Source organism: Quercus robur, chromosome 10 (assembly GCF_932294415.1).
Source record: "Quercus robur chromosome 10, dhQueRobu3.1, whole genome shotgun sequence".
NCBI lineage: Eukaryota > Viridiplantae > Streptophyta > Magnoliopsida > Fagales > Fagaceae > Quercus > Quercus robur.
This window is the reverse complement of record NC_065543.1, coordinates 46,451,387-46,463,559: the sequence shown is the minus strand read 5'-3', so window position 1 is coordinate 46,463,559 and position 12,173 is coordinate 46,451,387.

Sequence of the window (12,173 nt, the reverse complement as noted above, 5' to 3'; positions counted from 1 at the left end):
GTCGACTTCGGCTTGAATGGGTTTGGGTTTCGGCTCCAATCAACCATGAGAATGAGAAACAAAAAAATCACAAAGCTTGGGTCTAGGAGATCTAGGTTTCGGCTTGATGGTGGCTAGGTGATGATGACGGTGGTTGAGAGAGAGAGAGAGAGAGAGAGAGAGGCCATGAGTGAGAAAATAATAATAAATGTAAAAGAATGAATATTTTATTGAATAAATATGTAGAATAGATAAACTGATGTGGGTGCTTTGTAAAAGTAGATGTGTAAAATAGAAAAAGTAAGTATTTTTCTTGTAAAATAGACAGAAAATTTGAACGAACTGATGTGGTTGCTCTTAGAGGGATAACCGGAAGCATGCTAACAGGCCAAGGCTTGATATCTCTGATAAAAGGATTGTAATAGTCTCTTTAATTAATTGTGTCCTATAAATGACCTTACATGCTTAAAATTTAAATGGAACAATGAGATAAGAGATAGAGATATGCTAAAGCTGGTGATAAATACTCCATTTGTTTCACTGTAAAATTTCAGGTATTTGGTGTGATCTAAACCAAAACTTTAACGTATAAACCACCAAATCCAACCACAAACAACTAGATTGGCCCAAAACCAGTGCCTCCCAACCACCATCGGCACCTCTCAACCGTGATCAGAGCCTCCCAGACACCATTTGATATTCTAATCCAAATAATAGCCACCACCAACCACTACAAAATTCCAGTCACCATCGAATTGAAATGTCAGTCACTACAAACTTGTAAAGATAAGTGAAGGAGAGAGTGGTTATATATTTTGTCAAATTATTTTTTGGTAAAACATTTTACAAGTTTTTATAAAGAGTTTTATGGTCAATAGAAGATATTTCCAAGTTTGACCAAATTTTACAATAAAGCAAACACTTTAAAATTTGTAAACTAAAAAAACATTTTACAGTGAAACAAATGGGGGCAAAAGATAACACATTCTAAAAATATGTGCTTTGTTTTACAATACCAAAACATGGGACCATTATTCAAAAAGAGTCCTAATAACAAATAACAACTTCAAATGGATGAAGTCCTCACTTGTATTCAACTTCAATTTATCCCATGCAATGCACTCCATAGTGTTATCAACTTATCATAGGTGGTACTGTAGTAGCCCATAACATCCCTTCGCCTCATTTACAGCCCTAGCCCCTAGGTGGTAGCCCGTAACATCCCCTGCCCCTTAGAGTGTTCCCTTGTCCTTTGCTAATATTGCTAGACATTCATGAATCTTGATGATTATGGCTTAGTTCTTGTTTGCACTATAAATAATTATTTACTTATGGAATATTAAAGCAATAATTTGGTATTAAGTAGACTACATCAATCTGGAAAGAGTGATGTTAGTTGTGAGCATCATGAGTTGTACCCTCTTTTTGTGTTGCCATGTTGGCTCTCACTATCGTGTGCGTGAGATATGCGGTACTCAATTTCCTTAATATGATTTGAACTAAAAGTTAGCACGAGCCTAAGAATATTCATATGTCTCTAAAGTTGTTTAAGAAATGTTCCTTCAATTCAATCTTTTTAAATTCAAACCTTAAAGTCTTTTAAGAAATGATATGGTCTTTTTAATTATCCTCAAACATATTGTATTTCCTTATTTGACTCTTTGATTTAAATTCAAATATGATTTGAATTAATTATGAAAGGTTAATTAAGTTGCCTTATCGGAATTATTTAATTTGACTTAATCATTTAAGTTCAATTATATTTGAGAAATATTTTTAAACCTAATTGATTATGTCTTAGAAACATTCCATCTTTATTTTCATCATTAAGCCTTGACTCTTGATTGATTAGGTTTCGTGGAAACATTTTATTCTCTGAAGGGTAAATTGCAAATTACACTCCTAAAGTGTGGGAGTGTTTGGATTTTACATCCTGAAGTTTCAGAATTTGGATTTTACCCCCTGAAGTTTAGGGTATTTAGATTTTACACTAACGTTTTAGAATTTAGATTTTGCCCCCTAAAGTTTGGAAGTGTTTGGATTTTACACTCCCAAATTTTGAAACTTTTTGGTGTAAAATCCAATTACTCCTAAACTTTAGGGAGTAAAATCCAAACACTCCTAAAATTTATGGGGTAAAATTCAAATTCTGAAATGTTAGAGTATAAAATCCAAATACCTCCAAACTTCAGGGGGTAAAATCCAAATTCTGAAACTTCAGGGCGTAAAATTTAAACACCCCCAAACTTTAGGGGTGTAATTTGCAATTTACCCTTCTTTGAATTATCTCCCAAGACTTAATTGACTTTTAATTTTGGAATGATTTTCTTTTTTAAGACTTTTCTTGTTTAAAGCATATAATTTGACCACCGCACACCCTCAGTGTGAATCATGCGATGGTCACTTCACAAGAGAGATTTACACACATATAAACTTAAATTAGACTAGAGTAGAATTTCTATCTTGTATAAAAAAAAAAAAAAACATATAATTTGAATTTTAAGTTTGTGGGGACCGTTCGATCAATAGGCCCATAAAATTCAGAATTGGTTCAGGATTGTTGGGCCCGTGGCCCATCCGAGGATGCATATCCGTCCAAGGACACCCTACTCCTCGACAGTATGCGTCCGAGGACGATCAGGACGTGGTCTTATTGCAACCAGACCTCAGAATTAGGTCACCGTAAAAAATAGAATAATCGACCAGGGATGAAAGAAATAAGGCAAACAAATATCTATGACTACAGCTGCCTTCGCATTAATGACCTCTCAACCAACTCTCTGGCCGCATTAATGTGGAGGTGATACCTGAACAGTAAGGAAGCAACCTTACAGCTGCCCATAGGAAGTTCCAGGAGGTGCTAGATGGGACAGAAAGAAATCCTCCGGACCCAACCTACACGTGTGCGGTAAAGATGGAACACAAAGGGGGGTATATAAACTAAAAGAAGAGCATGAAGAAAGGGGGGATCGGAACAGAAAAAGAAAAGGGAGAGAAACATAGACAAAAAAGAAGAGAGCAAAAGTAGAGAAGAAGAATTGCACTGGTCACTAAAGAAAACGTTCGTTGTACCAGCTTTAGACCTTTAATATACTTGAAAGTGAATCTTTTTAAGGGAGACCACAGTTAACCTAGTTCTTTACACCTACGCTCTACAAATCATATTGTCTGAGCCTTTTTATGTGCGAACCCAACACTGTTACGGTTGTCGAGGAGTAGGGTGTCCTCGGACGGATATGCATCCTCGGATGGGCCACGGGCCCAACAATCCTGAACCAATTCTGAACTTTATGGGCCTATTGATCGAACAGTCCCCACAATAGCCTCTCAAAATCCTACTTTTTGACTCCTCGGGAGAGAAGGTGGATTTTGACGTCATAAACCTGTACCTGCGCGCGTTTTGGGGCATGCCCCTGACGCTTTAGCATCCCGATTTTGGCAGCATTAAATTTCAACAACTCTGTTGTCTCCCACGTTTGACGGTGAGATCTAAATCAAATGGCAGAAGGCTTACCTTGTTTTATGAGCGGGAATTTCACCGCTCACAACCCTTACATGACTATAAAGGCGCTCCCCAATTAAACCTGTACTTTTCCTTCGATGATTACATGGTTCCAGAGCTCATACATTGAACCTGCCTTCTTCCAGTCTTCGTCATTCTCCTGGCGACTACAAATAATCATACGTTGTCCGAGACCCTTCCTTTGAACCTGTAAGTCCTCCTGAAGTTTTTACCATTTTCGTTTCAAGCCCAAAAGTATTTTCTACTAAGTTTTTTAGAAAAATGGGGAAACAGAAGAATCCATTTCGATGTCTCGTTGAATCCGAGGAGGGTATTAGAAACTTTCGCTCTAAGTACAAGATCCCCCCAACGGTAGGGATGAGGTACGCAGCCCAAAAGGAGTGGGTTGATGCCAGGCAAACTGGGGAAGTAGTCATCCCCATGATCGCCTTTATTGAGGGCGGGATGACCATCCCCATGGGTAGTATCACTGGGAGTTACCTTAGCTTCTTTAGGCTATCCCCCACCCAGTGTGCTCCCAATATGTTTAGGGTCTTGGGAAGCATAGACGCTCTGAATGAGAGAATGGACCTAAAACTAACCCACCATGACGTGAATTGGGTGTACAACCTTCATCGCCTAGCTGACCAGGACTATTATCTCAAGTCGAGGTATCCTGAAGTAAGGCTAATTCAGTGCCTCCCCACTTCAAATAAGAACCTAAAGGAGGATTTCCTTATTTTTTCTGGGGAATGGCACGATGGTTTACCTTGTCCGACAGTAGAGGGAACACCAGGTGGGTGCGAAGTTATAGATCTATGCTGTTTATTTCGTGAACACATTTCACTTACTTTTATTACTTTTGTATCCTACAACTTTAACTTCAGAATCAACGGTTTTGCAGATAGGTGCTACACGAAGCCCAATCTCAGATTAGTCAATAAGGCGAGCCTAGACAGGTTATTGAAAGCTGAAATATATGTGAACGAGGCTGATGGTCAGCTCCGGGCAGCACATTTAATTCTTGGCTATACCCCTCTTTCTTTCGCCTTTTAGGCGCCGAAGTGCGTGATTAGAGCACGTGATCCTCGGCTTCACCGTATCAGTGTTGCCTACGAAGAGTTTATCGTTCCAGAAGGTATTCCGCTTCCCCAGTACAAACCTCGCACAGAGCCTCTTTTCGTAGCCAGCGTCTCAGCGGGACCTTCTTCACCCTTACCTTCCCTCAAGAAAAAGGGAACAAAAAGGGGAAGGAAAAAGGGAAAAGGCGAGGAAACCATTGCAACAGTATCTGAATCCTCGGAAGATTTCGGGATTTTTGATCAGCCCACAAGCCCCGAGGAAGACCCTGGCGAGATAAGGATACAAAGGAAACCCCAGAAAAGCTTGCTGAAGCTGATGGAAGGTCAGCCGGGAAAGTCTGCACCTGCCAAAACAATACCATCCCAAGCTTCATCCTTTCCAGACAGGTCTCCTCCTCCAACTCCTCGCCACCCTCCTCGTTCCTCTCCACAACCAACGCTTCCCAGCGCTGCCGAGTAGAAAAAGCGCAGGGAACAGAAGAGCAAGGAGTTGGCGGATACGAGCAAGTCTCGTCCTACTTGAGAGGAGGATGACCAACGAGCTGCAAAACAGCAGAAAACTAAACACCCAGCCACGCGGGGCCAAGAGAAATCTGATTCCCCACATCCTGAGCCACAAGCGTGGTTGCCAGTACCTATGCACGGTGGGGAGCCCCTGCGAGACGATGCCTCTATAAGGGACTTTAATGGCGGCATTGGGTGTCACGTAACCTCGACCATAAAGGAAGCCTTATTGCTCCCAAAAGATATGGCCGAGATAAAGAATATGAGGAAGAATGAACTCATCCTCAACAACAAACGATATATGGGCATGGTGAGAAGTTGTCTTTTACCCTGTTTCATTCTATGACTGTTACTCACTACCACGCACTTTTCATTGACTATAATGTTAATTCCCCCTCTCTTTTCTCTCTTTTTTTTTTTTTTTTTAGATCATCCAAAATACCTTCAAGCTAGATGAGATGCTCAATGCCTGTTCCAATCAGCTAGATGGCGAAAGGAAAAGAAGGGCAATGGCTGTACAGACCTTGTCCAAATCTGAACAGGATTTGGCCGATGCAAGGAAAAAACTACAGGTTGAAGAGGAAGCTCGTAAGAGCGCTGAATCGGCATCAGAAGGCTACCAGAAGCAGGCCGAGGAACAAGCAAGGCTTCTGCGAGAGACGAATGCCGAGCTGAAGAAGACCTAAGAGCAAGCTCTCGTTCTTAAGAAGCACCTAGAGGAAACCCAGAAGCTAAGGGAGCAAGCTGAAAAGCTCAAAGAGCAAGCCAAGAAAGCGAAAATCAAAGCCGAACAGACAATGAACGAAATCGAGCAGAGAGGCTACGAAATTGGTATAGCTGAAACTGAGAAGGCTTTAAGAGCCGAGGTTCCGAAGGTATGCCGTATCTATTGCGCCAGAACTTGGAGCGAGGCTCTTAACCGTGCTGGGGTTGAAGCCTCATTTGAGCTACGTAGGCCAGAGAACGTATATTACCCGGAGGCGATACGCCCCTCAGCTCCTCAACCCTATCAGGCGGATGCTTCTTCTCCAGTTATTAACCTTAACGAGGAGGTTTTGCCTCGCAATTCTCCTCCTCGCGGCCAATCGGGACCGACTAAAGAGGGACTAGCCCCTCCAGGAGCTTCCCTAAACAAGATCACCACCGCTTTGAAGGCAGGGACGGCCTCCCAGGGTTTTCAACAGGAACTGGACTCCACGGTTCTACCAACTGGTTCATTTCCAAAGCCAAAGATGGAATCGCAACTTCGGAGGCAGACCTACCCGCCAGCCAGACCCCGCAGATCCAGTTGAAATTAAAGAAGTAGAACCTGCTTTGTAACTTTAAATAGACACTTAATAGAGGACTTTTTTGCTCATTTTCTTATCGTTCTGGCGGCTCCGTGTTATCTTTACACTTATTCACTTCGTCGTTGTAATTTTGTATGGGTTCGTTTCGACCACCTTCTTTATTGAACGCCAATCTTGCGTCCAAAGCTCTCTCTCCGACTCCACATTGAATGTTATAGGGCATTATTTCCGTCAAGTTTATGACTAGAAGATTTATCACAACTCTATTACCATTCAATAATTCAATACACAACATAGAAGGTTAATTTCTACCGAGTTTGCGGTCTGAGGACCTGACATAACTTAGTCCCTGTTCCACGTTATAATATAAATCGTAGGATGTCAATTTACACTAAGTTTGCGATCCGAGAACCTGGCATAACTTAGTTTCTGTTTAACAATTCAATATAAATCATAGGATGTTAATTTCCACTAAGTTTGCAATCCGAGGACCTGGCATAACTTAATTTCTGTTTAACAATTCAATATAAATCATAGGATGTTAATTTCTACTAAGTTTGCGATCCGAGGACCTAGCATAACTTAGTTTCTGTTTAACAATTCAATATAAATCATAGGATGTTAATTTCTACTAAGTTTGCGATCCGAGGACCTAGCATAACTATATAAATCATAGGATGTTAATTTCCACTAAGTTTGCGGTCCGAGGACCTAGCATAACTTAGTTTCTGTTTAACAATTTAATATAAATCATAGGATGTTAATTTCCACTAAGTTTGCGGTCCGAGGACCTATCATAACTTAGTTTCTGTTTAACAATTCAATATAAATCATAGGATGTAGGAGTACAGGATGTATGATTAACGTAAGTTAAAAGAAAATATTTGAATTGAAACGCTCTTATTAATAATAATACCTCTTGAGATTATTTACATTCCAAGGATGGAGTACAGGTTTTTCATCTAGGTCCTCTAGATAGTAGGCTCCTATTCCTGCTATAGAAGTGATCCGATATGGCCCCTCCCAATTAGGTCCCAGTTTTCCCCAATTTGGATTCTTAGTGGCCCCCAGGACTTTCCTCAGCACCAGATCTCCTATGGCTAACGACCTCATCCTTACATTGTTATCGTAGCCTTGCTTGAGTTTATGCTGGTAGTAAGCTAATTGAACCATCGCGCTCTCCCTTCGTTCTTCAATCAGGTCTAAACTTTTTTCCAACATCGCATCATTATTACCCGAAGAAAATGTACTGGTCCTTAACGTTGGGAATCCTGTCTCCAGGGGGATGACGAAGACTGGAAGAAGGCAGGTTCAATGTATGAGCTCTGGAACCATGTAATCATCGAAGGAAAAGTACAGGTTTAATTGGGGAGCGCCTTTATAGTCATGTAAGGGTTGTGAGCGGTGAAATTCCCGCTCATAAAACAAGGTAAGCCCTCTGCCGTTTGATTTAGATCTCACCGTCGAACGTGGGAGACAAGGGAGTTGTTGAAATTTAATGCTGCCAAAATCGGGATGCTGAAGTGTTAGGGGCATGCCCCAAAACGCGCGTAGGTACAGGCTTATGACATCAAAATCCACCTTCTCTCCTGAGGAGTCGAAAAGTAGGATTTTGAGAGGCTATTGTGGGGACCGTTCGATCAATAGGCCCATAAAGTTCAGAATTAGTTCAGGATTGTTGGGCCCGTGGCCCATCCGAGGATGCATATCCGTCCGAGGACACCTTACTCCTCGGCAGTATGCGTCCGAGGACGATCAGGACGTGGTCTTATTACAACCAAACCTCAGAAGTAGGTCACTGTAAAGGATAGAATAACCGACCAGGGATGAAAGAGATAAGGCAAACAAATATCTATGACTACAGCTGCCTCCGCATTAATGACCTCTCAACCAACTCTATGGCTGCATTAATGTGGAGGTGATACCTGAACAGTAAGGAAGCAGCCTTACAGCTGTCCATAGGAAGTTCCAGGAGGTGCTAGATGGGACAGAAAGAAATCCTCCGGACCCAACTTACACGTGTGCGGTAAAGATGGAACATAAAGGGGGGTATATAAACTAAAAGAAGAGCATGAAGAAAGGGGGGATCGGAATAGAAAAAGAAAAGGGAGAGAAACATAGACAAAAAAGAAGAGAGCAAAAGTAGAGAAGAAGAATTGCACTGGTCACTAAAGAAAATGTTCGTTGTACCAGCTTTAGACCTTTAATATACTTGAGAGTGAATCTTTTTAAGGGAGACCACAGTTAACCTAGTTCTTTACATCCACGCTCTACAAATCATATTGTCTAGACCTTTTTATGTGCGAACCCAACACTGTTACTGTTCGTTACAAAATCGCGTCCTTACAAAGTTCAAATTTGAATTCAAAGTCTTTATGATTTTAATCTTTTAGGAAATATCTTGCCATTAAAACTTAATTACCTTCCTTAGTTAGCTTTTCTGGTTATATTACACCATTTTTCTAACCATAAATTTAATGAGAATCTAATTCCTAATGAAATGAGTATGTAATTAATTACAAAATCTTGAATATTTTTTGTATTTTGGATTTTATTAATTAAAATTAATTTAAAACAGGCAATGACAAAAAAATAAAAAATAAAAAATATTTACAAAAAGCAAACTGTACAACATTTGTTATAATTTTAAATAGAATAAATAAGTGAAAAACTGGGTGCTGCCCAGAAATGCGGATGGTACAAATTGGGTGCATATGCACCTACTCTTCAACCAATTCACATAAAGACATTCATTATTGACAAAAAGTAACACGTGAAGAACACTGTTCTGCCCACAATGGTGTACGCCATGCCATTCAAGAAGGTGTGTACGCCTATTATTTTAGGGGCACACACACTCCTAAGTAGATTTAAAGATTAATTTAATTTCCAGGAGATTTAGTAAAATGCAATCAAGCAACATGTTATCAGGCAAATCATCAAACATCATATATCATGCTAAAGACAAAATGTGAAAGAATGTAAAAGCAACGTAAAAAAATATTAAAAATCAGTTTAGCAAAAAAAAATATTAAAAATCAAGGAAGGGAAGATTCATATCTCATACCTTTAGCACTTTACAGTGAAGTAGATGATCAATCACTTGGTTAAAATCGACTACCACAATATTGTGTGTGTGTTTGGATCACCAATTTGAAACAACTTTTTGGCTTGGATTTAGATATTTTGATGTAGAACCCTAAAAATTAATGGAATGGGTGAGGTGGTGTGATTGAAAGTTGAAAAATGTGAGTAAGAGATAAGTTTCCTAGCAATGGAGTACCAAGAAACTCAAATATCTCACTATAATGAAAATAGAGTGATTTTTAGTGGTCTATCCCATATTGGCATATGCCACAAAATGGGTGCATATGCACTTGAAATACGGTGTTGGCCACTTTGGTAAGCCATTGAAAAATGAGCTTAAAATGAGAATTGTTGGGTTATTACTTACTAGGCCCCATACGTGGTGTTGATTATTTTGGTAATGATTTAGATTTTTTTGTCATTGGGACCGAGGATTTGGGTATAGGCTGAAACAAAATGGAGTTTTTACACTACAAATACTGCAACCTTCAAATGCTTATTTTTAATGTTGTTAAAGCAACACAAATTATATTCTTTGCAACGTCAATGTGTAAGATTTTAAAGTAAAATTTGTAGAAATTTTAATTATTTTCCTGTATGGAAAATAATTTATAAGAAAAGGGTTCATGCACATGCTTAGGGGTGAGTTCTCACACTTGAAGCATGCATATGTAAGGTTCGAGCATTCGTATAGTTTGCGTTTGCATCCAAGTCCTAGAATAAGAAAAATTATAATGTTTTGATCACCAGAATTGCTCAATTTGATGATTTTCCACGTATGCTACAATTTCATTTGACCCATAAATCCTTAGGATTAGGTTAATCAAGAGTGATTAATTATTTTCTATAGTTGATTTGATTTTCTTAGTTGACTATTCTATAATAAATTTGATTTGAATATTGTTTGTATATGATTTCATAACAAAATATTTTCTTATCGGTGTACATTTAATTTGATTGCCCACTAAATGCTAAATTTTATCTAATTAATTGGTTGACTTTCCTTATTTTACTTTGTTTGACTTAATTGCCAACACTTCCATTTAACAAATCTAATTTGATTATGTGCCGAGATACTATATTTGAAATATGTCATCTAATGTAATAATTGAAGGACATATTTTAACTACAACATTAGTTTAGGCTATAACCTTACTTTATATCTTTTTATTTGAAGTTAATTTTGACAAATTCACCCCTAGATTACATCTTCTTCTTATATCATTCATGTTTGTAAAATTTCTAGAAAATTAAAAATCAATAGTTATATCATCAATAAATCAATAAATTGTTTAAATTGCAAATTTTTGTAGGTTAAAATTATGCATAAAATATGAGCTTATAGATCATATAGTAAATAATATCTAATTGACACAAAATTTGACATGTGTATTAAAAGCCTAAATAATATACAATTCAACGGTTAGATTTTCAAAATATGTAATAATATTTATTTTATTTAGTAAATTTGTAGCCTTAAAATACAACCAATTTTGTAACTAAACTTTGTCCATAATTAAATAATTCAAAACAAGGATCCATCATAATATTTTTCTTATTTACAAATGGCCTAATAACACTAGTGGAAGTTGATCCATTCAATCGAGCAAGCTTGGGTGTTTAACACATTTCTGAGCTCATATTCTAATTTTGAACCTAGGTTTGGTTAAGTTGGACCTTTGCAATGGGATAAAAAATGGATCATGAACTTACAAACAAGTGGCGACTCTTCTTTCTACTCTAACTTTTGATTTAGTAGCGTATACCAAAATCCATGTTTAAGATGGACCCATTCTGGATTGTATGTATAACACCCAAGAGAGTCATACAATTCGTAGGCATGATGGCATTCACAAAGCATGTCTTAGGGCGTTAATCGGAGCATATATTGGATGAGACAAAGTGAAGTTTGTTAAACTTTAGACCATGAAATATGTTATTTGTGGGGATGGTACAAAAATATAGTTGCTCAATTGCTAGAAATATTTGGATCATGGAATGTGATAAACTTTAGACCATAACTGAACAAGTATTTATATTTTAATATTATATTTTTCTTCTTTAATTAGTTTGAGCTAATTAGAACTCACCGGAACTCATCATCTTTTTAAATAGAACAACCTAATACTAAATGAATTTTGATTATATTATATTTTATAAAATCTCATCACATCTTTAGTTATTTTTGTGATTGAAGTATGCAACAACTCTAAATTATAATGAATAAAAGTTATTAAAAAAAAAAAAAGCATCTGTGAGGGTGCATGAGGGCTTGAGGCTAGTCTTTTCTTAAGTGAACTAATTAAACAAGTTTTGTTATTTTATACAAATGGCCCAATTAAATAACTATTGATTCTTTTCTCAAAAAAAAAAAAAAAAAAAAACTATTTTTTCCATACTTTTCTTAAGTAAGTATCTTGTGAGATGGGTGCATGCGCTCAATGTCTCATTAACATGTAGGTGCCACATGCATAAGACTCGTGTGTCAGTGAGACTTTGAACGCATGCACCTGTCTCATACAAGATTTTTCGACTTTTCTAATGTTTGCACGAAAGAATAACTAATTCTTGTACAATTTTAAGTGAATTACGAAGTGATGGATAAGTATCAAACGTGACTAATTTGTATTAAAAATTAATGTATTTTTTTATAAAAGAAACGGTGGAGATCAAATCTAACAGAGTAAAAGTGGAACTTAGGGAAATAACTTGCCACATTATATAGATCCA